At 53.4% G+C, this 21,923-nt stretch overlaps 1 long non-coding RNA gene across 1 annotated transcript; it reads right to left on the minus strand.

Annotated features, from left to right (window-relative positions):
- Positions 1-953: 953 nt before the first annotated feature.
- Positions 954-21,646, minus strand: LOC134947461 (uncharacterized). The gene is made up of 3 exons (XR_010182561.1): positions 21,078-21,646; positions 2,010-2,194; positions 954-1,292 (listed from the first exon to the last, which is right to left on the minus strand). It is a non-coding gene; the product is annotated as an uncharacterized LOC134947461 (long non-coding RNA).
- Positions 21,647-21,923: the final 277 nt, after the last annotated feature.

Raw genomic sequence — 21,923 nt, forward strand, 5'->3', positions numbered from 1 at the left:
TCCCGATTTCAGTCAGGGCTGGAGGATTCCAGGGGATTGGGATGGCTTTGTGGGGCAGCGGGATACTGATTGGAGGAACGGGAGCCTCCTGCAGAATCCGGGAGTGTCGGCAACCATGTGTAACATGTGCAGAGAGAGTTAGATTTGGTGTGTTCTAACCATACTTGCCTACCCTCCCGGAATGGCCAGGAGGCTCCCGAAAATCGGGTGACCCTCCCGGCCCCCCGGAAAGGTGGGCAAGTCTCCCGCTTTCCCCCTCGGCCACCCGCAGCAGTGAACAAGTAGGCGGGCCGAGGGGGTCCGATGACGCGATTCGCGCTGAATCGCGTCATCATAGCTCCGCCCCCCGCTATGCAGCACCTCGTTTCTCGGCACTGCACAGCGGGGGGTGGAGTCACGATGACGCGACCCTGATGCAACGCCCCCGGACCGCCCATCCTGCTGCCGGCCACGCCCCCGAACCACCCGTCCTGCTGCCGGCCACGCCCCCATTCACCTACAACGCTGCCTCCTCCCGGAGGAGGAGGCAGCAAAGTAGGTAAGTATGGTTCTAACTGAAATCTAAAGTGCAGTGTCAGCACAGCGGGGGCGCGGCAGCATGATGCAGAATTGGGGGCGGAACAGGTGGCAAGACTGCAATACCAAGTAATTGTGGCCCAGCCCCTACTACACAATGCAGAGATTGCACAAAGCGAGCTTTACGCTATTGTGAGGCAGTGGGCTTTTGCAGGGCTACAATCAGGTCTGAAATAGGCACATGGTTTTGCCCAACTGCTAACAAATTTGCTGCTACGATCAACTTGGAATGAGCCCCATTGTGTGATGGTGGAGAGATCAGAAAACACGCACAGCAGTTCATTTCAGCAAAGTTTATGTAGGGAGTTGGGCTGAAAACAGGGTGCGGATCACAGTAAATACCAATAGCTGTAAAGACCCTTCTGCCACCCCCCACTCTATTACCCCTTGCTGCTGCTGTACAAATCCTTCTGGCTATTTATATTCTTATTTAGATTTCAATCAGTATTGAATAGGCTTCCGGCAAGGTATACTCAGTATAGATTTACATTCATATGTTACTTCTCAGCAGTAGACGTTTTATATACATGTATTTTCTTCACAAATTAGCAGGGATGTGAATGATTCCAAAGTCATCAACTTCAAAGCTCGGTTCACTTAGAAGAACAGAATGACTGCCAGGGCTGTGTGTTTTTCAGGCTGCTTCTGTGTCTACAGCTTTGGCAGGCCAATTACCACCATACCGCGTTTAATGATTTGTTGCGTTATCCTTCACACTGCATCAGACAGAAAAACATTTGTGTGTGATACATTCTTACAGGCCGGATCCTACTCACTCACTGAACTCTTGCTGTAAAAATGATATTTTAGAAAATGTGTTGATTGAATGTTACAGAATCCTACCCTTCTGTAATGGATGTAGACTGCAGGGGTCTGTTTATTATAGAGAGAAAAACCATACAACCGGCAAAAACAGGTACTTAAATAAAGCATTTTCCCCATAAAGTATAAATCTGAAAAATGTATTTTTACAATTATTTTTCTGTTTTGTGCAACTATACATCCATTAGTTACTGGTAGTCCAGACTTCAGGTCCCACTGTGCATGCACAACTCAGCTCACAAATGCGCTGGAGGCCCGAGACCAATGCCACACATTAAGTTTTTTTTGTGGCATTTTGTAGAAATAGGGGATTACTATAGCTGTGATCAGTGCTGCCATCTTGGGGGTACAACAGGCACACATGTAAGGGGCCCGGATAGTGTAGGGGGCCTGCTTCATGATCAGCGACTGTTCTTTTGGGTTTTTGTTTTTTACTGCCACCTTGAACAGGGGTCCGACACTGCAAAACTATATGTGGGTCCACTATTGGCACTGGGGGAGACATTAAGGGGAGGTACATTCACCGTGGCTCCTCCCCCTTAATAGTGGGCCCACTGGAATAGGTGCCTTCACTGCCTTGGAGAGGTAGCAGCAGCGCAGCATCATCTAACCTTGAAAATGTGCTTCCGTCCACTGAGTCTGCCTCCTCAGGTGCTTTCCCTTCTCTCTTCTCGTTCTTGGCTTCTTCTCTGATGCAACCACTTGTGCCCCAAACAGTCCAGACGTCATCAATGGGTAACATTGGGCACATGCAGGATTTCTGGAGGAGGGTTTCTAAATGATTCATTTCAGTTGCCTGCTCATGAAGGATGCATAATTAGCATGTAACAAGCTATAGCCTGCCCCAAACACAGTGCAGGACATCAGACGTATGCAGGCCCAATGATCATGGTAGGCCACTTACCAGATCGTCTCTAAAAAGCAATTATTGAGCACTCAGATCAACAGACACACACACAGACTTGTTAGGAGAATCTTCTGCCACTGGGCATGTGCAGCAGCTCCATCCCGCCCTTTATACTGCATTTAGTGGCCGCTTACTTGGATGTGGGGAACATTGGTTTCCGGGCAACTGGAAACTCCCAATGTTTTTCTATGGGTAAGTTGCACAGGAATATCACCTCTTGAGATTGCAGCTCTCTGCTCCTCCCCCAACAATGTGTTTCTCTATCTTTCTGTCTGTCTACAGTTTAGTTTGTGTGCTTGTGTCCTCTTCCTCTATATACAGTATGTGTCGCTCTGCCCCAGCCACGTGTCGGTGCCTCTGCCCCTTTTCAACTCCACAAATGTGCATCTGCCTCCCTCCACTTCCCACTTAGACAGTGGTGCAAGTAGAAAAAATGTCTTATAGGTAAATGGGTGTGGCCAAATGCCACATGGGGCGTGGTCAATTAAAATGGGGGCGTGATACACATATGGGGGAGGGGCAGATACACATATGACCCCAATAGTGCCAGATACACGTTGCCCCACAGTGCCAGATACACATTGCCCCACAGTGCCAGATACACATTGCCCCACAGTGCCAGATATACATTGCCCCACAGTGCCAGATACACATTGCCCCACATGCCAGATACACATTGCCCCACAGTGCCAGATACACATTGCCCCACAGTGCCAGATACACATTGCCCCACAGTGCCAGATACACATTGCCCCACAGTGCCAGATATACATTGCCCCACAGTGCAAGATACACATTGCCCCACATGCCAGATACACAAATGCCCCCAGAGTGACAGATATACATTGCCTCACAGTGCCAGATACACAAATGCCCCCAGTGCCAGATATACATTGCCCCTCAGTGTCAGATACTGAAATGCCCCCACAGTGCTAGATATGCCCCAGTGCCAGATACACATGTCCTTGCAGTGCCAGATATACCCCCAGTGCCAGATACACATGTCCTTGCAGTGCCAGATACACATGTCCCCCCAGTGCTAGATATGCCCCCAGTGCCAGATACACATGCCCCCAGCACCAGGTACACATCCCCCCCCCCCTTCCCCTGCTGCTCACTCCTGCTGCTGTCCTGTTTCTGTGTGTGAGGGGAGGAGAGCACAGCGTGCGCCTCTCCTGCCCCTCAGTCTACGGTGGCGTTGTTGGGTGTCTACCTTCAATTCAGTGCCGATCCGTGAGCCAATCAAAGCTCGTGGTCCGGCAGCCAATCAGGAGCTCTGATTGGCTCACAGGCCGACGCTGAATTGAAGGCAGACACTGAGGGGCAGTAGAGGCACATGCTGCGCTCTCCTCCCCTCGCAGCAGCGGCGGTGAGCAGCAGCGGAGGGAGGGAGCGGCGGCCTGTCGGCGGTGGGTACGGTGTACCCACGGCTAAATTCTTAAGGGTACGCCGTACCCACCTGTACCTGCCCACTTGCACCGCTGCACTTAGACCTCAGCCCTGGTTCGATTTAAGAGAGAGCCTGTGTGCAGACCCCCATCTGTAGCATTGTGCTAGTGTACAATGCGCATGTGCAGGTCTCCGGGAAAATGGCATCCGCACCATGAACCTGGTGACTTCTCTACTGCTCATGTGCAATCTCCAGGAAAACGGCCGCCATGCAATTTTCCCTGCTAATTTCTGCTGCATCTCCTCCTTTGCTCCAAGAGACTTGCCTGTTTGCTTCTGCATTAGCAGTGTTCCAGCATCCTGCATCGCTACCTACATCTCATGTACAGTAATCGGCTGGCAATCTATAACAACCCCGCTCCACCACAAGCTCTGCTTCACGCCTTAACCAGTGTAATCTTCTAACATGCTGTAACGTTTTCAATGAGCATAATGTACAGATGGCGGGCTCTATGGTAGACAAAGTATAGCGTTCCAAAACTGTTACTGTGCTTAGGTCCCCATTTGTACGTAATAAGATTATGGAGGAGATGTACTAAGAATTGGAGAGTGATAAAGTGGAGAGAGGTAAACTAGCAACAAACCAGCTCCTGACATTTTTCAAACACAGCCTGGGGGTGAGATGTACTAACGGATATCGGCGTCCAGCGCCCTGATGCATGTACTTACATCATACTTGCCTACCTTGCAGCCCCCTCCTCCGGGAGGAGGCAGCGTTGTAGGCGCATGGGGTGTGGCTGGCAGCATGATGGGCTGTCTGAGGGGTGTGACGATGGGGAAGTGGGCAGTTCGGGGGCGTGACATCATGATTGCGTCATCGTGGCTCCGCCCCCGCTATACAGTGGCGTGAAACTAGGCACTGTATAGCAGGGGGCGGAGCTACGTTGTTGCGATTCAGAGCGAAACACACCATCGAATCTCCTCGGCGGCCACTTGTTCTCTGCTGTGGGTGGCCGAGGGGGGGGAGTAGAGGGCCTGACAGGGAAATCGGGAAGCTTGCCCACCCTTTCGGGGAGCCGCGAGGGCCACCCGATTTTCGGGAGCCTCCCAGCCATTCCGGGAGGGTAGGCAAGTATGACTTACATATGCGATCAGCACTGCGGAGGACAGCTCTTCCGATAAGCGCTGTTTTCCGCGATCCCCTGACTCCCGGGAATCAGTCACAGGAGTCAGTCTGCGCATGTGCAGGGCGCCGGGGGCGGACGCGAGGCACACTTGGAGGGATCCGATCGGATCCCTCACACAGCGCTGTGGAGGGAAGCCCATAAGCTTCTATGGGGTATCACCAGCGAACCCCGCCGCGGAGCTGACCTGCCGGCCAGGGGTTAGTAGTTAGTACATTAGGAAAATGCGCTACACAGGAGCTTACCGATATTTTCCGTTTAGTACATCCAGTCCAGATTAAGGTCCACATGGGCCTGGAGCTGAAATTTATGAAGGGCCTATTGTGCGCCTTGGTAGGAGGTGTGACAAGTGCAGCGGTGGGGGTGGTCTAAACAGGGTGTGTGGCCTGTGCCATGGGTGTGGTATGGAGGTCATAGCTAGTGCCTACCTTCAACCACTTAACAGTGCTCGTCGAAATAAATATATACATATATATATATATTAATATATATATATATATATATATATATGAAGCAGTTAGAATTAGTGCCCGAATCGCGATGAGCCCACGAGGGGATGCGTTGCGCTCGCCGCCGGGATCCCGCCGACTGTATGTGTGTGTGTGTGTGTGTGTGTGTGTGTGTTTCAAAATGGATGCACTCCTCCTGCATTTGCAGCCTTCAAAATGCTCAGACAAAACCGCCAGCACAGTCCAAGTGCAGCCACAGAACAGATTCAATAATGAGGGCACTCTCCAAAAGTTTTTTTTACAGAAAATTACATATTTAATAAATCAACTTGTCTTCATCACCACCCAGTAAAAGAAACTGCAAGCCTCTGAGATCAAATAATTATCATGGCAACCATAAAACCGATATGCAAATCAATGCCATCTCATCCTTATATTTAGACTAGGTGCTTCATCGCGCCCTACGGGCGCTCTTCACACCGTCGCAAGGGGCTACGCCCCCTTAACCCTTGCATGCCTTTCTGGGGTTTAATATTTGTATTATATGGAGTATTACCTGCATTCCTTTGTTAGTGGTTAAATATTGCACAATGAAAGGGCGTGCGATGGTGAAGGAGGCGCAGCCCCTTGCGACGGCGTGAACAGCACCTGCAGGGCACGATGTACAGAATGTAGCGGGTGCGGGGGGGACTGCGGATGGTGTCTGTAGATGCTGCGGGTGGAGGGGAGGCAGAAGTGGGGGTGGGGCCCGGATGGGGAAGGTTCGGGAGGTGCTGCGCGTGGGGGAGGGGCAAAGGAGTGGGGGATGCAGATGGGGGAGGGGTCCGGAGGCACTGCAGGTGGGGGAGGGGCAGGGGTGCCACGGGTGGGAGAGGGGCAGGTGTGGGGATGTTGTGGATGGGTGAAGGGTTCCGGAGGTGCTGTGGGATAGGAAGGGACGGGAGTGCCGGGGGTTGGGTAGGGGACCGCAGGCACCATGGGTAGGGTAGGGGCAGGTACGGGTGTTGCGGCGGATGGGAAAGGAGGTCCGGAGGTGCTGCAGGTGGTGGAGGGGCAGGTGCGGGGGTGCCATTGGTGGGGGAGGGGTGGGTGAGGGGGGGACCGCTGATGGAGGAGGGTGTCTGCAGATGCTGCGGATGGAGGGGGGCAGGTGTGGGGGGAGACATATAAGGGGGGTGAATGGTGGAAGGGGCCTGGAGGTGCTGTGGGTGGTGAAGGGGTGGAGGAGTGGGAGCCACGGGTGCTGTAGGGGGTCTGGAGGCACAGCATGTGGGGGAGGGGTGGAGTGCCGCATGTGGTGGAGGGGAAGGTGCGGAGGTGTGGTGCATTGGGGAGAGGTCTGGAGGCGCTGCGGGTACTGTACATGCCATAAAAGGTAGTTGGAGGGTATGCAGTAACAGGGCCAGGACAGGGGTGACAGGGTCAGTACAGGGTTGACGGGGCCAGGACAGGGGTGACAGGGTCAGAACAGGGGTGACGGTGCCAGGACAGGGGTGACAGGGCCAGGACAGGGGTGACAGGGCCAGGACAGGGGTGACAGGGCCAGGACAGAAATGATAGGGACAGGATAGGGGTGACAGGGCCAGGGTAGGGGCGGCAGGACCAGGACAGGGGTGATGGGGCCAGTATAGGGTTGACAGGGCAAGCACAGGGGTGACAGGGCCAGGATAGGGGTAACAGGGCCAGCATAAGGGTGACAGGGCCAGGATAAGGGTGAAAGGGCCAGGATAAGGGTGAAAGGGCCAGGATAAGGGTGGCAGGGCAAGGCCAGGGGTGACAGGGACATGACAGAACACAGGGCACGGGAGAGATTGGTATTAGGGACAAAACAGTGGTGACAGACAGATGTGTCTTACCGGAGTCACTGCTGCTGGCTGCTGCTGTTCCACTCCAACCTGTTGGGATCTGCTGCTGCTGGAGACTTGGCATGGCTGACTCTCTCAGGCTGGAGTCCTGCTTTCTCTGCCCATCCGCATCCCTCCCCCCCTCCTCAGTCACACACCGCAGACCTCGCGCAGCTGCCGGGCACTGTGGTAAGGTGAGACTGGAAATGACTGGTTAGCCCCCTGGAGATGCTGCGGCTGGAGGGAGGAGGGGGTCATAGCATGCACGTGGCGCGGACCTCACGGCTTCCGGGCACTGTGGTAAGGGGAGACTGGGAGTGACTGGTTAGCTCCCAGGAGACGCTGCGGCTGGAGGGAGGAGTGGGTCAGAGCCTGCAAGCAGCTCGGATTTCTGCAGTGCTACCCGCCAGCTAAAGTGTGTGAATGAGCTGGGCGCACTCCACTGCGGGTGGCAGCGCTGCAGCTAGCGGTGGGGTTGCCGGGGCTGGAGATAACAGAGGCAGTATGGAACCTGCACAGCGGCAGGTGCCCCACAAAACTGCAGCTAAGAAGCGTGGAGTGTGCCAGAAAGTGACGCTCCTCTGCACCAGAGAGACCCTGCTGAGTATGCCGATGTGGGGGTCAAGCACACAGTGGGCCGGTGCCCGTCTGTCTGTATGACATACCCCTCACACAACCCCATACCTCCCAAATGTCCCGATTTTCGCGGGACAGTCCCATTTTTTGGGGTCTGTCCCGCTGTCCCACCCGCGGGTCGCAGTGTCCGGCGGTGGGGGGGGGGGGGGGGGGGGCAGTTGGAAAGCTCCTGTACTCGCTGTTCTGCTTAGCAGAGCAGCGGTGAATAGTGGAGACAGAGGGAGAGGGGGCATCAGGGGGTACGGATTAATGGGGGGGGGGTTCCAGCAGCAGAGCCGGATTAAGGGGGGGGGGGGGCAGGGGATTCGTACCGTTGGCCCCACAGTTTTAGGGGGCCCCCCGGCTGGAGTAGCTCTGTCCCAGCTCAGAAGCTCCCCCCCCCCCCCGTCCTGCCAGCAACAGCGGCAGCATTGTGCTACAGTCAGCACACGCTGCTGCATATTGGCAGGTCTGTGGTGTTGCAGGGAGGCAGCAGTCTCCCTGCTTTCTTCTGCCTGTGCGGGTGTGTACGGGGGAGCGACCACCCCTTCTGGATTTAGCCCTAGCTGAGGGGCCAAAATCCCATTAAAAAAATAAATATCGGAATTTGCATAAGGGGCGTGGCCGCGCGGTCCGCGATTAGGCCACGCCCCCAACCCACAGCAGGCACAGCAATGAGATAGGGCTCCACTGTATCAAGTGCCCTGGGCCCCCAGGACTCATAATCAGCCCCTGGGAGCATGCCAGCAGCTCACAGAGCGCTGGGCATGCTCCCTCACTGACGAAAACGGGGCCCTCCCGTGAAGCCACGCCCCCTTTTCGCCGAGTGTGTTTCCCTCCTTCTGCCTGGAGAAAGCTCCTGCAGAAAGCTGGGAGGTCTGCACCCCTGCCTGTGCCATGCCCAATGCCCATGCTATCTGCTTCTGCTCCTAGTCTCCTGTAGATTTGGCCAGATCTCTGTGACTCATTTGAATAACTCCGCCCACTGTTGTGACTCCGCCCAGCATTAGCAAATGAATCACAAGGTCACAGAATAGGGCTATTATATAGGAGATTAGTTCGTCAACCTTGGTCCCCTCCTGGGCCGCTAGACATGCAACACAACACAGCCATGCATCAGAAGTCAGTAAAACAGCGACTTGCGCGCAGAACACCACTTAAGCCATCTCAATCTAATCAAATCATACACCTGGCAGCTAGGGGTCCGTGCGTGACTTCCATCGCACTGCATATGCTCACCAGCACTTTCTATATCCAGGGGCGTAGGGAGGGCGGTTCCGGTGGAGCTCGAGCTCCAGGCGCCCAAGACAGTACAGGGTGCCGCAGCTCGACTCCGCCGGAACCTCCGCCTGGCCACAAGCAGCTCGCAGCCGCAGCTGTCAATCACTGACAGCTGGAAGCCCGAGCTGCATCACATCTCTCCCTCCCCTCCAGTCCGTGACTTGCGCGTGACGTCACGTGTCACACGCACGGACAGGCGGGGACGCGGCCAGCAGCAGTCGGAAAGCAGGAGCGGGGCAGGTGAGTATTTTTTTTGTTTTGTTTTCTTTTGTGTCTGCAGCGCTACCAGGGGGCACAGCTACAGGGGGCACAATTACTCTGGGCACAGCTACAGGGGGCACACCTACTGGGGGCACAACTATTCCGGGCACAGCTACAGGGGGCACATCTACTGGGGGCACATCTACAGGGGGCACAAATACTACGGGCACATCTACTGGGGGCAAATCTACAGGGGGCACATCTACTGGGGGTAAATCTACAGGGGGCACAACTACTGGGGGCAAATCTACAGTGGGCTCACTTACAGGGGGCACAAACCAGGGTGCACAATTACTCTGGGCACAGCTACAGGAGGCACACCTACTGGGGGCACAGCTACAGGGGGCACATCTACTTAGGGCAAATCTACAGGGGGCACAACTACTGGGGGCAAATCTACAGGGGGCTCAACTACTGGGTCCATAACTACAGGGGGCATAACTGTGGCCACGCCCCTTCCCTATGAAGCCAAGCTCCTATTTTTTGCCACGCGCCATCGGCGCGCACTAGATATAACTTACGGGTGTGTGTGTGGGAGGGGGGCCGCCAAAGGAAACTTTCGCCCTGGATGCTACAAGGTCTAAACCGGTTCTGGTGGCCACGCCCCCAATTCAGTACAGGGGAGGGGGGCGCCGAAACATACCTTGCTCCAGGCACCATGACACCTTGCTACACCTCTGCCTATATCCTATGGGAATGTCATGCGTTCCACCGTAATGCGCATGCCCATCCGCACTTCCGGTGTTACATTCCCTAGTGCGTTGCAGCGCCATTGTGCCACCTCAATATATAGCTAATAATAATCTAATAATAACTCACATCCGGCTGCTCAGAGAGTAAGAAACACTGTAAAGTGCAGTGGGCATAATACAATAAGTGTAAACATACAATCTGCGATATGAAGTTAAAATGGTGCAGCATGGAATCCCGGCACCAAAATACTGATGCCGGAATCCCGAACGGCAACATAATGCTGGCATCAAATTCCCGAACGTACTTTTAGCGGGGCACGATCATGTCCTGCCGTGGGAGGGGGGAGGTTAGGTGTAAGCATTAGAACGGGGTTTAGGGTTAGGGTACAGGGACGGAAAGGTTATGGTTAGGTACCGGGGAGGGGGGGTTAGGGTTAGGCACTTAGAAGGGGAAGTTAGGGTTAGGCACCAGCGGGGAGGGTTAGAGTTAGGAACATGCGGGGAGGGTTAGAGTTATGCACCAGCGGGGAGGGTTAGAGTTAGGAACATGCGGGGAGGGTTAGAGACGAGTTAGGAACATGCGGGGAGGGCTAGGATTAGGTACCAGCGGGGAGGGCTAGGATTAGGCACCAGCGGGGAGAGTTAGGGTTAGGCACCAGCGGGGAGGGTTAGAGTTATGCACCAGCGGGGAGGGTTAGAGTTATGCACCAGCGGGGAGGGTTAGAGTTAGGCACCAGCGGGGAGGGTTAGAGTTAGGCACCAGCGGGGAGGGTCAGAGTTAGACACCAGTGGGGAGGGTTAGAGTTAGGCACCAGCGGGGAGGGTTAGAGTTAGGCACCTGCGGTTAAGGTTAGGCACCAGCGGGGAGGGTTAGGGTTAGGCACCAGTGGGGAGGGTTAAGCACCAGCGGGGAGGGTTAGGCACCAGCGGAGAGGGTTAGAGTTAGGCACCAGCGGGGAGGGTTAGAGTTATGCACCAGCGGGGAGGGTTAGAGTTAGGCACCAGCGGGGAGGGTTAGAGTTAGGCACCAGCGGGGAGGGTTAGAGTTAGGCACCAGCGGGGAGGGTTAGAGTTAGGCACCAGTGGGGAGGGTTAGAGTTAGGCACCAGTGGGGAGGGTTAGAGTTAGGCACCTGCGGTTAGGGTTAGGCACCAGCGGGGAGGGTTAGGCACCAGTGGGGAGGGTTAAGCACCAGCGGGGAGGGTTAGGCACCAGCGGAGAGGGTTAGAGTTAGGCACCAGCAGGGAGGGTTAGCGTTAGGCACCAGCAGGGAGGGTTAGCGTTAGGCACCAGCAGGGAGGGTTAGGCACCAGCGGGGAGGGTTAGAGTTATGCACCAGCGGGGAGGGTTAGGGTTAGGCACCAGTGGGGAGGGTTAGGCACCAGCGGAGAGGGTTAGAGTTAGGCACCAGCGGGGAGGGTTAGAGTTAGGCACCAGCGGGGAGGTTTAGAGTTAGGCACCAGCGGGGAGGGTTAGAGTTAGGCACCAGCGGGGAGGGTTAGAGTTAGGCACCAGCGGGGAGGGTTAGAGTTATGCACCAGCGGGGAGGGTTAGGCACCAGCGGGGAGGGTTAGAGTTATGCACCAGCGGGGAGGGTTAGGGTTAGGCACCAGCGGGGAGGGTTAGGCACCAGCGGGGAGGGTTAGAGTTATGCACCAGCGGGGAGGGTTAGGGTTAGGCACCAGTGGGGAGGGTTAGGCACCAGCGGAGAGGGTTAGAGTTAGGCACCAGCGGGGAGGGTTAGGGTTAGGCACCAGTGGGGAGGGTTAGGCACCAGTGGGGAGGGTTAGAGTTAAGCACCAGCGGGGAGGGTTAGAGTTAAGCACCAGCGGGGAGGGTTAGAGTTAGGCACCAGCGGGGAGGGTTAGAGTTAGGCACCAGCGGGGAGGGTTAGAGTTAGGCACCAGCGGGGAGGGTTAGAGTTATGCACCAGCGGGGAGGGTTAGAGTTAGGCACCAGCGGGGAGGGTTAGAGTTAGGCACCAGCGGGGAAGGGTTAGGATAGGAACAGGGGATGGTTACAGTACTTTCTGGGGGGCTGTTGGGATTCTGATGGGCGGGATGCCGCTGTCGGTATTCCGACTACCGGCATCCCATCCAGTGATATATCATACCGAATCCCAATCTGCTGCCCTACTATATGTCACTAACGCAAAAGGACACAACATAAAAAATAAACAATAAATATTACATAAATAACAAGCTCCTTGGTCAGGATTCACATAAAAATCTTATCACAGAAAGTATCTATAATTAATGTTTTTGTTTAACCCCTCGGAGCGATAGTATCTAATGTTAAAATATATAATTGTGGTGGGGTTGGGTTTGAAATGCTGGGGGTCAGAATACTGACCGCGGCATCCTGATTGAGAATCCTGACAGGGGCATGGTAAGTATACTGTCCTTCCCCCAATGCCCCCCTAACTCTAACCCTCTGTTCCCACAGTCTAAACCTAACCCTCCCTGGGGATTCCTATACTTAACTGCCCTTTCCGCAGCCTAACCCTAACACTCCCCCTACAGCCTAAACCTAACCTCCCGAACAACCCCCCCAAATGCTCCCCGCTGGCTTACCTTTCTGGCTGTCTGGCAGTCAGTCATTCGGGATGCCAGTGCCGGAATTGTGATCCCAGTTAGGATGCCGGCCCCAGCGTTCTAAGGAGTGTCGGTATTCGGGCATCAGTGTTTTGACTGTTGGGGTCACGACCAATCCCAGGGGGTTGAACAACAAAGTGTGGAATGGGATGGAGTGGGAGAGGAAGGGATTTTATATTTCTGTACATACATACTAAACAGATTCTTTTGTTCTTGTAACCTTTACCTCCCCCCACAATCCACTTGCCTGGTTTCTGCACCTTATAGAAACAGTGGAGGGAAAAGAAGTCAGGACTCAGGAGACACTGGGCTGGCCCAGAATAGGGAGGAGACTGGAGGATGGGAGGCAGCAGAGTCGGCCTTAACCAATATGATGCCCTAGGCAAGATTTTGGCTGGTGCCCCCTAGTACCACCGCTGGTTCTGCCTCTGACCTTGCACCTCTTTCCCAGCACCATCACCCCTCACCCATAGCAGTCCTTATTTTGGTATTTGTACCCCCTATATTTTAAATAGGAACAGTTCGCACATTTGGTGCTCAGCCCAAAAAGGGGTGTGTTTTTGCTGGCAAATGGGCATGGCCACACAATAGTACCCCCAATTCCAATTATGCCACACAGTACTGTACTTTATTCACATTTGATCATGCAATAGTGTTCATAATTCATATTACATCCCACAGTAGTATCACTTTACCTTATAAACGTTACTCCTCACATTAGAGACCCTTATTCACATTGCATCACTCTGAATTGCTCCCTATTCACATTACACCACACCCTATTGCTCTTTATTCACATTAGATGACACAGTAGTGCCCTTTCTATACGCAACACCACATAGTAGAGCACCTTATACACATAATGCCACAGAGTAATGCCCCTTACACATATGAAACACATTATTAAGGTCCTTATAAACATAATGTGCCTTACACATTATGACAACTTTTATTAATGCCCTTTTACACATAATGTCCCTTACACATATGCCGCACATTATTAATGCCCTTATACACATAATGACACACATAGTGCCCCCTGCACATTTGCTGCACATTATTAGTGCCCCTATACACATAATGACACATACAGTAGTACCCTGTTACACATATGCCGCACATTATTAATGCCCTTATACACATAATGACACACATAGTGCCCCCTGCACATTTGCTGCACATTATTAGTGCCCCTATACACATAATGACACACATACAGTAGTACCCTGTTACACATATGCCGCACATTATTAATGCCCTTATACACATGACACACATAGTGCCCCTTACACATATGTTGCACGTGACATTATTAATGCATTTTTACATGACACACATTATGCTCCTTACACTACTGCACAACCAACCCACTCACATGCACACAGCCCTCACACTGTTACTAACACTGTGACCTCTGCCTCTGCTTGGCTACAGATGTGTCCTCATAAATCTTGCCTCAATGCTAACGTCGGGCACCTTTTTTTTATGCTATGTGGCTAGGATGCACAAGCAGTATCTGCTGATTAAACTGATATGCAGCATGCCTATATACTGTGTGAGACTGTGGCTGTATCTGCATATGAAATGCTACACACAGAATATAGGCATGCTGCATATCATTTTAATCAATTGCCTAGTTTGCCTATACCTATGGCCGGCTCTGGGAGGCAGGATAGGAGGGACCAGCCTGAAAAGGAGCTCAGAGCATTGGTGGCTGGCCCCAGAGGAGTGGACAGCTATAGTATATTAGCTGTCCATGTAATCCTGGAGAACAGCAGCAGCAGAGTGACAGCAGTGAGAAGCTACAGCTACTGACAGGTATAATCACCATACACACGCTCACAGTGTATCAGCCACAGCCTCTGTACAGCCCTAATGCAGCAGCAGCAGCGGTATTGGTATTAGCATAAGGTAATATACATACATGTATATTGCCTTATACTGTGATCTGGATGGCTCCGCCCTCGATCTAAACCCCGCCCCCTGTGACCACGCTGCTGTATGTCTGGGCCCTAAACTGCTTCTTTAGTACTGGCCTGGGGGGCAGCTGGCATCCTGCCCCTGTGGCCAACCCGACATTTCTTGTGATGCCTATGCGGTGCTGGATCCTTGAGCCCTAGTGGTAAAGGGGAGGAGCTGAGAGGTCCCTCCTCCCCATCCGACCGGGCCTTCCTCTTCAGCGGCACTAAGTCTGGGAGGGGGAGCTGTGAGTAGAAATGTAAAGATGTGCCCTGTGGGCACATCCATGTTGCTGTCCCTAGCTGGGGACAGCGCTGGGGCAGCTTGTCTGTCCCCAGCGCTGGGTGCGTGGCGGCGGGTGTCCGGTGCAGGGATTACCTTTTTCCCTGCACCGGACCAGAGACTGCAGGGGCGTTTGAATCTTGGCGCCCTCCAGGAGCCAATCGCGGCTCCCGGAGCGGCAGCCAATCGGAGAGGGACGCGGCGAGCCAATCGGCGCTCGCCGCGTCATAGGCCCCGCCCCCGGCGTCTGACGGGAGCCTGAAGAAAAGGCCGCGCCGAAGAGCGGCGAAGAAGACAGGCGGGAGCGGAGGTCAGCGCGCGCGCGGAAGAGCGCGAGGAGAAGGCCAGCGGTCGGGCTCCGGGAAGAAGATGTCCAGCGGCGGCTGGACGCGGAGCAACGGAGGCGACGCCGCTGGCCAGGACGGGTCAGCGGCAGAAGACGGTGCCGGAGGCCCCCGGATTAGGTGAGGCCTCAGTGAGGCTATCCTTCCCCCTCCCCTTTTCCTCCCTCGACCACCAGGGACGGGCATTAGGCCCGAGGGCACAATTCAGGCACTAGGCCTGGGGCGCAGATAGGAGTTTGGGGTCACTATTTTATTAGGTGGTTTGGGCATTAGGCACAAGCCACCCTCCCTGTGGCACAGTTAGGCGGGCGCTAGGCCCGTGGGCGAAGTCAGGCCTCCGGCCTGTGTGCAGTTAGGGGGCGCTAGGCCCAGTGAATCAGTGTTTCCCCGAGGTGAGTACAGGTGGCCCTGGGCGCTAGGCCCAGGCCACCCTGAGGTGTTAAGTAGGCAGGCCCGCTCGGCCTGAGCCCCTAAGGAGAGAGTATGGTAGGTGGGTGAGCTGTGCGGCCCCCACTACTGGGTGTGCTGAGTCGGGTAGATAAAGGGACCGTACCGTCGCTTGCATTGTGTATCGTGATGCATGTTACCGTGCGGGGCGATGTGTGAGCTCGTTAAGTGTGTTAGTTTTGTTGCACCACACCCACAGAGCTAGTTTGAGGGCTCTGCCGTTGTAGTTAGTATAGGGTGTGACACTAGGTTAGAGTTAGGCCCTGCACGGCTGTTTGCTTGTTTGTTTATCTCCTTACAGGGACCTGTAAGAGAAGAAGACGTTCGCAGTGCGAAACTGACGGTGAGTAACATCTGTGTGAGTTTGTCCCTTGTCTGTCCCCGAGCGCCGGAATCGGGATTGTTCACGGACGTGAGAATCCTTTTCATCACACTACGTGCGAGAGCGCGAGTGTGTGAAATCTGGGTGGCTGAGGCTTCGTGCCGGTGATGACCATTCACCCAACCGGTGAAGGTCGCGGTCACCCCTGGGGTATCCCCTGTTCCAGAGGAAGAAGGGTCGATACCCCCTTTAAGGTATATTATTCTCTCCTCAGCTCGGTCGTCGGTCAGCTCCGAGAGGGAATCGCCGTGTCCGGATCCGACTGAAGATTTCCAGGTCCGTTGGAGGTTCCGGTACCTGAAGGTGAGAGAGAGCGGCGCCTGGTGAGTACAGAGTCTACACCTGCACGGCAGCAGGCACCACACGCACCGCAGCCGCACCTCTCACAGAGAGGAGAGCGGCTCCTCCTCCACCCTGGCTGGGCAGACTCGCGTCACTGAACATAGACGGCAGCACAGCTACTAGTCTAGGGGGAAGAGGTGTTCGAGAGGTCTAGGGCACTGTCTCTGGCGTCGGGTGAGGTGCTGGTGTAAGAGGGATGGCGGTGCGGTGTGGTGGTGCCTGCTGCCGTGCAGGTGTAGTTTCGCTACTCACCAGGTGCCGCTCTCTCTTACCTTCAGGTACCGGAACCTTCAACGGACCTGGCAATCTTCAGTCGGATCCGGACACGGCGATTCCCTCTCGGAGCTGACGGACGAACGAGCTGAGGAGAAAATAGTCTACCTTAAGGGGGGGTATCAACCCTTCTTCCACCGAGAAAGGGGATACCCCAGGGGTGACGGCGACCTTCACCGGTTGGGTGAAAGGTCATCACAGGCACAAAGCCTCAGCCACCCAGAATTCACACACTCGCACTCTCGCGCGTACTGTGATGAAGGGGTTCTCACGGCCGTGAGCAAACCCCTATTCCGGCGCTCGGGGACAGACAAAGGGACAGACGTACACAGATGCTACTCACCGTCAGTTCCGCACTGCGAACGTCTTCTCCTCTTACAGGTCCCTGTAAGGAGACAAACAAACAAACAGCCGTGCAGGGCCTAACTCCAACCTAGTGTAACACCCCTATACTAACTACAAAGGCAGAGCCCTCAAACTAGCTCTGTGGGTGTGGTGCAACAAAACTAGACACAAATTTTACAAGCTCACACTTTGCCCCGCACGGTAACCACATACATCACAATACACGGTGTAACAACCACGGTGCTGTCCCTTTAACAACCTTAATCAGAACGCCAGGGAGTGGGCGCTGTACAGCTCACCCACCTCCCGTACCCCTACTTGGGCCTACTGCCCCCCTATCTGCACCCAGGCCAGAGGCCTGACTTTATCCTCGGGCCTAGTGCCCGCCTATCTTGGTGCCCGTTGGGTGATCTGGGCCTGATGCCCAGGGTCACCTTATAGAGTGGGGCTCAGGCTTACAAGCCTGCCTACTCTGCGCACGTTGGGGTGGCCTTGGCCTAGCGCCCAGTACCACCCTTATTCATCTGGGGGGCACACCTATTAATCTGGGCCTAATGCCCACTATATGCCCTCGGCCTAATGCCCGCCTACACAGCCAATTACAGTGGCCTGGGCCTAACGCCCAAACCACCAAATCAGGGGGTGACAAACTCCTAACTGCGCAACAGGCCTAGTGCCTGAACTGTGCCCCCGGGCCTAATGCCCGTCCCTGGTAGTCTAGGAAGGAAGGGGGGTGGGATAAGCCTCACTGAGGCCTCACCTGGTCCAGGAATCTCCGCCGCCCTCTTCTGCTGCTGACCCGTCCTGGCCAGCAGCGCCGCCTCCGCCGTCCTTCTGAGTCCAGCCGCCGCTGGACATCTTCTTTCAGGAGGCCAACATCTTCCGTCCTCTTCAGCGGCCACCGGAGCTCTTCTCCCCACGGCCGCCGTCTTCTTCTTCTTCCACGCCGCCTCGGCTCCCCGTCCGGCTCTTCGCCGCTCTTCCACGCGGCCTCCATCTTCGGCTCCCGCCCGGCGTCTTCTGCGCTCTTCCGCGCGCTCTCGGTCTTTGGCTTCCGCCCGGCGTCTGACGTCAGACGCCGGGGCCTATGACGTGGCGAGCGCCGATTGGCTCGCCGCGCCCGCCCCTGATTGGCCGGCGCCCAGCGAGCCGCGATTGGCTCGCGGACAGCGCCGGATTTGAAAAGCCACGGGCGGTGCTTTTCATTGGCGGCCAGAATGGCACCAAGTTTAAAGCACCGCTGCCGCGGTGCTGCCCGACGCCGCTGACAGTCTGGTGCAGGGAAACGTCTGATCCCTGCACCAGACACCCGCCGCTGCCGCACACTGACAGGCCCTGGGGACAGACAAGCTGCCCCAGCGCTGCCCACAGCCAGGAACGCAGGGGATGCAGATCCCCTGCACCCTGCCGGTCCGATGTGCCCTGGGACACGGGGCACATCTCCACACTGGCAGCGACATACAATGAGTCACTGTGACTCATTGTAATGCCGGTGGATATGGGGCTTCACTGCTGCGGTCTGTGGGCTTATTTTCAATGGGGGGCCTGGAGCTGCAGCCCCATCCGCCCCATTGTTAATCCAGCCCTGAGTACATCCCGCTCTGTATCAGTTAAGAGCTGATTGGCTGGTACTTTATCTCTGTCCACTTTATCTCCATCCAGTGCTTAGTAAATAGACCCCCTTATCTCTATTCACTTTATCACTCTCCGAGACTTAGTACATCTCCCCCATATAACCTGCATTAAGGGGTCTATTCATGAAGCAGTGAAAAGAGTGGAGAAGTGAGCCAGTGGAGAAGTTGCCCATGGCAACCAATCAGCTGCTCTGTACAATTGTATAGTATGCGAATGATAAATGTTTCTTCAATGCTGATTGGTTGTCATGGGCAACTTCTCCACTAGCTCACGTCTCCACACTTTTCACTGCTTCATGAAAAGACCCCTAAATCCCCTACATTTCTAATGCTGCTTGGTTCACTACCTACCCGGCTGTAAGTGAAAGCACACACACCATACTTGCCTACTCTCCCGGAATGGCCGGGAGGCTCCCGAAAATCGGGTGACCCTCCCGGCCCCCCGGAAGAGCAGGCAAGTCTCCCGATTCGCGGGGGTCCCCCCTGCCCGTCCGCCCACTTAGTGTGTAAAGTGGGCGGTCCGGGCAGTCGATGACGCGATTCTTGCTGAATCGCGTCATCATAGCCACGCCCCCTGCAGTGTAATGCCGGTGATCACGCCATTACAGAGCAGGGCGGGGCTTAAAGGAGGTGTCATCGTGACCCCGCCCTTGGTCCACCCCCGTCTGTCCTTGCTCCACCCCCGTCCCGCCTCCGGCTCACCCCCTCCTCTTCGTCACAGCCTCCCCTGCCCGCCCTGCGAGCCGACCTGGCTGCTCTCTCCCGCAGATAGCAGCCAGAATGTCGGTAACTATGACACACACGTGTAATATAGAATGGGACAACCTGTGGCATAGCAGCTGTTTTTGAACTGCAATCCTTAGCAATAGTTAGATGCACAGCTCATCTAAGCCTTGTTAATAGGAATGTATTTACTATAATATATGAGGAAAATTTACTATGAGCGGCAAAAATGACATCTCTGAATATCTGTCTTCATACATATGTATATGCGCCTTGATTAAAGCAGCCCTATTATAAATACATGAGATCTGTAGAAATGAATCGCATTATAAATCTCCAGACTACTAGCAGCTCTGCCATCAGGTCTGCAAAGGGCAAAGAAAAACTCAGGGGGAGATGTACTAAGCAGTGATAAGAGTAGAGAAGTGAGCCAGTGGAGAAGTTGCCCATGGCAACCAATCAGCTGCTCTGTATAATTTTATAGAATGCAAAGTATATATGTTACTCCATTGCTGATCTGTTGCCAAGGACAACTTCTCCTTGGCTCACCTCTCCACTCTTTCCGCTGCTTATGTAAAAACTAGGTAAGTATTCAGGTAAGTGCTTATGACATCGCTTTTCCCTTAGGACTCTCCGGTTCTTGATTCTTAACTGAGAGGTGAGTACAGGAGCTTCCACATAATGAACTACTTATATAGCTCTAAATACCAGTTTATTTAGCATACATATTGCAATAGTGAACTATGTGAAAGTTGAATAAACACTAACTTGTAAAAGAACAGTTACAGTACCATACATCAATTTTTAAATTGTAACAATGTATTTCACACTAAGGTCATTTACTAAACTGCTTCCAGATTCTCAATGAGCGAATACCTGAATTTAAGCATATACAGTAGGCTATATGTGACCATAAATGCAATCTTACGTAACCCCCTTGAGGATATATGAAACAGTATTACTTTATGCATATACTTTAACTTTACATCGATACGATTCTATTAGTGTCTACGATTACCCCAAGACTGTCCACACAATACAGTTCGGTTGGGTACTACTTTGCCAGTGTCATTTAGAATACCCGTGTGATAAATGAAGAAACTGTTGGGGCTTTTCCAAATAAATCCAGTTTAAGGTATTGCTTATTAACACTTTAGTTCCTTCCATTTAAGTCATTGTAATATACAATAGGATAATTTCTTATTCCAGACAGACTAGGATAGGATTGACAAATGTAGATAATGGTACGCTGAGGCTGTGGCTATCCAAGATGCTTCCACGGGACAAAGTTAGTCTGTATTGCTAATGCTGACTTTAACTGAGATGGGTAGTCTTAATGTCAGACTCTCTTCTCCCTTTCTCTTGCCTACTGTTGGTACCAAATTAATTATCCAAGAGATTATGGCATAGTACACTGATTTATCAAATCACTGCTGTTATAGCTGAATTATCACAGGCAAATGGTTCCTGACAGAAATGCAGAACGCTGTAGACTGAGAGTATGTCATAGGCTCACTATGAAGTCTGTCTGCCTGTTTTTCCCTGCGCTTTCCCTGCGCTGTTATATGAGATAGGTTTGCTATAGCATTTTATACACTGCAGTGTTAACTGTAGCTGATTTACAGTCAATATAATAAGTGCACTTATTTATACTCTGGTGTTTGAAGGTGACTTGCTGGGGAAAATAGTGTTTTTACACTGCGGTATAGCGTTAACGCTGCTTTCAATATACCTCTCCAGTTGTCTGGGCAGTAACTGGCCTCCTGCAGCCTTATATGGCGAGTGGCTCCGCCTCACAATCTGCCTCTCTCAGTTTCTCAGCCTGCAGCTATCAAATTGGAGCAGGCCATTCCTCTGTACTGGTCCTCGGTCGATGGGCTCTACATCTACTTGCCCTCTGGGGCGGATCAGTGACCCCTTACGCCCGACGTCACCAGGACTCCTGAGAGGGTCACAGCTCAAACTCTGCTCTCACTCACTTGTGCTGCCAGCTGTCCCCTCACAGCACAGTCAGTGTCCCACAGCGTTTACCTCAGGGCCCCTCTGCCCAACTGCCGCTCACTTTTCAACTGTCCCTTGCTGTACCACCTGACACTGGTCATGTGATATACATCTGACCCTCTGAGCAGCTGCAGAGGCTGCTGGGAATTGCTATCAGTCTCCACAATTACATACTGTATATAATTTATGTGCTGTAGCGTGAGGAACAATTTCAGAAAGGATAACTCACATAGTGGGGTATTACATACAACCCTGCTGAAAAGATGCGTGTCCTCACGCATTAGACAATTTTATGCATCTCACAATTTATCACTTTGGAGTCAACTTTCTAAAAAAAAATCTTAATATGATAAAAATTTGGTAGACACAAGTTACACATTTACAAGTTTTCCACTTTATATCTACATTCATATTATCTCTAATGGGTAGAATTTATGACAAGATATTCTTCCTCTGGGACTCCATACTTGGTTAGAACTGACATCATGGGCTTTTTGTCCATAACACAAAGTTCTTCAGTATCAATACATGTCAGCTTTTGTACAACAGCATCTAGGCGATTCTGTTCTGAAGACCC

Source organism: Pseudophryne corroboree, chromosome 8, assembly GCF_028390025.1.
Source record: "Pseudophryne corroboree isolate aPseCor3 chromosome 8, aPseCor3.hap2, whole genome shotgun sequence".
Classification (NCBI taxonomy): domain Eukaryota; kingdom Metazoa; phylum Chordata; class Amphibia; order Anura; family Myobatrachidae; genus Pseudophryne; species Pseudophryne corroboree.